Source organism: Olea europaea, chromosome 13 (assembly GCF_002742605.1).
Source record: "Olea europaea var. sylvestris chromosome 13, O_europaea_v1, whole genome shotgun sequence".
Taxonomy (NCBI): Eukaryota; Viridiplantae; Streptophyta; class Magnoliopsida; order Lamiales; family Oleaceae; genus Olea; species Olea europaea.
This window is the reverse complement of record NC_036249.1, coordinates 2289310-2295330: the sequence shown is the minus strand read 5'-3', so window position 1 is coordinate 2295330 and position 6021 is coordinate 2289310.

Here is a 6021-nt window from a genome sequence, read left to right as displayed (position 1 = left end):
AGAAATCCATGAAGGTGTTTGTGGCAATCACTCAGGAGGACTAGCCTTGGCACAAAAGGTACTGAGGCAAAGGTACTATTGGCCCACCTTGAAAAAGGATGCGCTTCAATTCGTGCGGAAATGTGACAAGTGACAACGGTTCTCTCCCATTTAGAGACAACCTTCGCAGGAGCTAACTATCGTCTCCAGCCCATGGCCCTTCTCCAAGTGAGGCGTGGACCTGATAGGTCCTTTACCTAAGGGCAGAGGAGGCACGAACTTCGCCATTGTGGCCATTGATTACTTCACGAAGTGGGTTGAGGCCAATCCACTAGCAAAAATCACAGAAGCAAACACCTCCAAATTCTTTTGGAAGAACATCATATGTCGGTTCAGAATTTCCCACTCCATAGTTTCAGATAATGGAAGGCACTTCGACAATAAGAAGGTCAGGAACCTATGCGAAGAACTTGGAATCAAGAAACACTTCTCAATGCCTCATCATCCTCAAGCCAATGGCCAAGTTGAGGCATAAACAAGACTATCAAACATGTCCTCAAAAGAAAGCTGGAGGCCTCAAAGGGACCCTAGGTTGATGAGCTGCCTCAAGTGTTTTGGGCAATCCAAACTCCCACGGGGGAAACTCCTTTCCTCATGGCTTATGCAACCGAAGCCATGAGCCCCGTCGAGATCGGTTTATCATCACCGCGTCTCCTACACTTTAGTGAAATAACTAATGACGAGCTACTGAGGTTCAACCTCGACTTCATTGATGAAAGAAGAGACAACTCCCAGTTGAGGCTCGCTACTTACCAAAGTAAAATGACTAAATATTTCAACTCCAAGGTGAAGAAGAGGTCTTTCTGAATCAATGACTTAGTCCTTAGGAGAGTCTTCCTCTCCTCCAAAGGGCCTGGCGAAGGTACCTTGAGCCCAAACTGGGAAGGTCCCTATAGAATCAAAGAAGAACTCTGACCCGACACCTACAGAATTGAAGACATGGATGGCAGGGCACAACCTCGTCCATAGAACATTGAGCATCTCAGAATTTACTACCAATGATTGTACTACATCGCTGGACGACCTTTCCCAGCTTATGTAATGGATTTTCAGTTTCAATAAAATGTCATTAAAGTTTAGATACTACTCTCAGCGTGGAAGCCTCGAAGAAGAGGTCCTTATACCCAACTCTAGGGTCATCTCGCCTGAACTCCAAGGCTTACTCCACATTCCTCCCTTTAGCGAAGCTGAACGTCAAAGGAAGAAGCCTCTACATGGCTACACCATCCACCATGTGAGGAAGCGTGGGAGCCTCGAATGAGAGGTCCTGATCCCCATCTTTGGGGTCACCTCGCCTGAACTCCGAGGCTCACTCCACATGCCTCTCGTTGGTAAGGCTGAATGTCAAAGGGAGAAGCCTCTACATAGCTGCACCATCCACCCTGTGGGGAAGAGTGGAAACCTTGGAGGAGAGGTCCTGATTCCCATTTCCGGGGTCACCTCGCCTAAACTTCAAGGCTCACTTCACACGCCTCCCTTTGGCGAGCCTGAACGTCAAAGGGAGAGCCTCTACATGACAGCACCATCCATCATGTGGGGAAGCGTGGGAGCCTCGGAAGAGAGGTCTTGATCTCCATCTCTAATGTCACCTCGTCTGAACTCTGAAGCTCGCTCCACATGCCTCTCTTTGGCAAGGTTGAACGCCAAAAGAAGAAGCCTTAACATGCACATCTCATCTACCATCGTTTCACCTCCCTAATTCGAACTCAGTGGAAAGATCCAATCAAATGACCTAAGTGCAATTTAGGCATTGTGGTTTATCTCAATGATGGAAGTGCAATCCGTCAAGTCATCATTTATATCGCTTGATTATTAACCCATCCTTAAGCTTGATTATTACAAGTAATGGAAGTTAAGATATCAAGTTCAGATTGTTAACTCGGACTTATACATGGTCATTTATCAAGGTCCATGTACTTTCATTAATTTTCATTGACATTGAGTATTGAAAAGACATAATATTGCAAAACATTGATTTTCATTAACATTGAACATGATATTACGAGAGCTGGGCTCGAGGCCAGTACATTAGAATGAATTAAAGGCAAACTATTTTATTTAGGCTGATGGTGGTACTGCCTCGACAACAGGCGCCTCCACAGCTTGGGTTTTAGAAGTGTCGCTTTCTTATCCTCTACCGCGTCATCACTGACCACTTTCTCAGCAGGTGTCTGAGGAACTTCATCAACAAACTCCAACCTAAGTTTTGATAGCTTGACGTTTGGGAGAAGCTCCTCAGCCCTATCCAGCACCTCAGCATAGGCAAAGTTCCTCCAATGCAACCCGAAGCACTCGTACTCTTTAGTGAGATGAAAATTGGCAATGTAATCCTTCACTGCCTCTTCCTTCGTCACCTGGGCCTCCTCTCTCGCCCTCCCCAGCTCGTCAACATGCAATTTTATTTGGTTATTCAAGAAGTTATATGCATCCTTGGCCTCCGCAAGCTCAAGGTTTGCTTTCACCAAGGCCTCAGCAGTGACCTTCTAATTATTATTTGATGTCTCCACCTTCTTAGTGAGGGAGGGCACTTCACACTGAGACTCGTAATCCTCTTTCTTGCCTCTATTTGGGCCAATGTAGATTCCAACTTGGTCGCATCTTCAATCTTTTGGGCCTTCACTTCCTCCGCCTCAGCCCTTATTTTCTTCAGTTCCTCCTCAGTGGAGGTCAACTTGTCCCTGGAGGACTTATTCCTCGTCTGAAAGTCGATGAGTGTCTCCCTGCACTCAAGCACGAAGCCCAAAGTCCTCACACTTTGGCTGACCAAAGCCCTGGTGAGGTCTATCGCATCACAGTTTGAGGTATGCATCTGCCATTGGTCGGTCCAGAACTTGTAAAAACTCTCTGTGGCACCTCGAACCTTAGTCGGCAGCGCATCCAGTAAAGCCTTCACCAGCACCTCATCACGCCCCGCAAGAAAATTAGGGGACTTCCCTTAAGTCCTCCTCAGCTTCTGCTTAGCCGCCTCCTCCTCAGCTTCCTCTGCTGCCCTCTTGGCAGCTTCCTCCTTGGCCTCCTCTGCTTCAGCTTTCCTCACCATCTCTATTTTCACTGTTTTCATGGCAGAGTCCAGCAGCTTTGGCTGAGGAGGGGTATCCTTGCTTGAACGGGACATTGATGTCCCGAACTTCCCGGAAGAGTTGGTGACGTGAACCAGCCTCCTCTTCTTGTGGGAGTCCTCAGGGACATTTTCTTTGCCCCAAGGTTCCTTCGCTTTCTCAGACTTTTGAGGGGCCTCCTCTATGGACCCCCTAGAGCTGCTATCCTTGGACAGCTTCTCCAACTGGCCTCTGACCCCTTCGTTGCACCGAAGCTTGGCTTCAGAGGCCTCACCCCCGCTGTAGAGGTTGCTCTCAGAATCGAAGCCATGTCTGGGACAGGGTACTCCCATTTCTTGAATTTATCTGCAGACACAATAGGTTAGCACTGAATATCAATCAAGTACAAACTTGATCAAGTGGACGCACTTCTTACCCTTGGAAGCCATCACTTCAAAATCTATGAACTATTAGCTTTGGTCAATGAGGTGGTCAAAGTGGCGAAGCTTCAAAGGCCGCTTATATATGTCCTCTATGACCTCGAACTCCCCCTTGCTGAGCTCAAACCTCGTACTTGAATATGCAAAATAAGTGGCAACAGTTAGCAAAAAATTGAGAACCTACTTAGCAAAATTTAAACATCTCAAGCTTGGACACTCACGAGCTTCGTAGTACTGGGTTGATACTGTGCAAGCTACGACCTTGTCCACTCAACCGCCGCCACTTTCCCCGAATCCAGAACCACGACTCCTTCCATCCCTTGATGGAAGAAAGCAACCCCACCATGAAGGGTGCGTGAGCTCCCTAGGGTGTGATATAATACCACCCTTTCAACTCGTCTTTACCCAAGACGCGATGCTAAAAAAGGGTCTGAAAGACGTGTAGAGGCAAATCCTTCCCTAATGACACTTCTTTCCACAAGAAGTATGACCCCACTAGCTGGTTTCACCCATTCGGCAGAACCTGGGTTGGTGACAACATAAAATTCCTAAGCACAGCCCTCAAGAAGTGATACAGAGGAAGACGCATACCTGCTTTGAACAGGTATTCACTTATAGCCACACATCCGGGCCTCAGAAAACAAGCCTTTTCGTGGGCCTCGGGTACTAACGTTTCCACGTAATGGGGGACGCAATATTTCTCCCTAATTTCCTTCAACTTCTTCAAGGTCATGTTTAACGCTATCCTAGCAACCCCCCATTATTCTTCATAATCTATAGGCTCTTCAGCCATGGCATAATACTCCACCTCAAAGTCCCCACTCAGAACAGCCCCTCACCCAACCTAGCAATGGTCACCAATTTCCTACTCGAAGTGGATTCCATATCAAAAAGTGAAAAATCGACAAAGATCGTAAAAGAAATGATTCTTGCAAAAAATACCTACGGGAATGACTAACAAACGAGGAACTGTGAAATGTCGAAATTTGAAATCGGAGCAAGACTTTGGACGCCGGAGACTTAACGAAATGCAAAAAACACAGAAAGCAAATGATGAAGAAGGGTTCAAAATGGGAGTCTTTGACCTTTTATAGGGAGCCAAGACGAACGCCAACCCTTGAATGAAGGCCCCATAAATCTCAACCCTCCAATTCTGGGTTAAATCCGAAGCGTAGAATTCAAATCGTTTTGAAATCTACGCCTCAGATTCAAATGTGCTCCTCACACACCTCTTCAAACGCGTTTCCTTCTAGAAGGCCCAGTTGTAGCCATCATTGCCCATTCAATGCAGCAGTCTACATGTCTTGGAAGTCGAAACGGCTCAGCTGCCTCTTTTTGGTAACATGCACAAAACATCAAATCATTGGCACAAACATCGAAGACAATCATAACTATTCACAAGCCTCGGCAGGTTCAATCCACTTACTGCCTCGGCTTCTTCTTATGCTTCTTCGTAGTTCAGCCGCATCTTCACAAGCCTCAGCAGGTTCGATCCACTCACTACCTCGACTTCTTCTTCTGCTTCTTCACAGTTCAGCCACATCTTCACAAGCCTTGACAGGTTCGATCACTCACCGCCTCGACTTCTTCTTCTGCTTCTTCGCAATTCAGCCATATCTTTACAATCCTCGACAGGTTCGATCCACTCACCGTCTCGGCTCTTCTTCTGCTTTTTCGCAATTCAGCCACATCTTCACTAGCCTCAACAGGTTCGATCACTCACTGCCTCGGCTTCTTTTTCTGTATCTTTACAGTTCAGTCACCTTTTCTAAGCACAGCAACGCCACCACTTTCAACTCCAACCATGATATAAATATCTATACTTGAACTTGGGGGACTATTAGTTAAGATACAAAAATTTTCTCAATTTTTACCCCACACCCTTCACCATAATAAAAGTCCACGCATTACATAAAATGACCTTGCTTGGACTTAAGGGACGATTGTTACGTATTGACACACTTGGCCGACCCACTGGGGTCCATGGCCCACTTCTGCCGAACCACGTGGCATGATCCCAACAAGAGCACCAACATATGATAACAATACCAAACGTGGTCCAAGTACTGCAACCGAAGCTAATACGCTAAGGAGATCTCATAGCCGAAGACCTTCTCTCCGAGGTCCTGAGGCTCTAAGCAGCACTGTTTCCCAGAGATCCGATCTTATAAAATGATCCTTCCTAAGTGATTGATGGGACACCCATCATAGAGTACAAGTACCTTATCTTGTCAACGTAGTGACAGAGCTGCCAATTAATTAATGTGTAGTAGGCTAGGAAGTCAAATGTGACACATATAATTAGACATGTAAACTTACGAGATGAGGCCACGTGTACTCCCAACCAAGGGTCATGATCTAAGTTGTAATACTATAAATACTCCCCATGTAATGCAAGATTCAATACAAGAACAAATACAACGTTCTTTACATTTTACTCTCTTACAACATATACGAATTCATACATGCATTCTACAAACTTCGATTGATAATTATTGTACAAT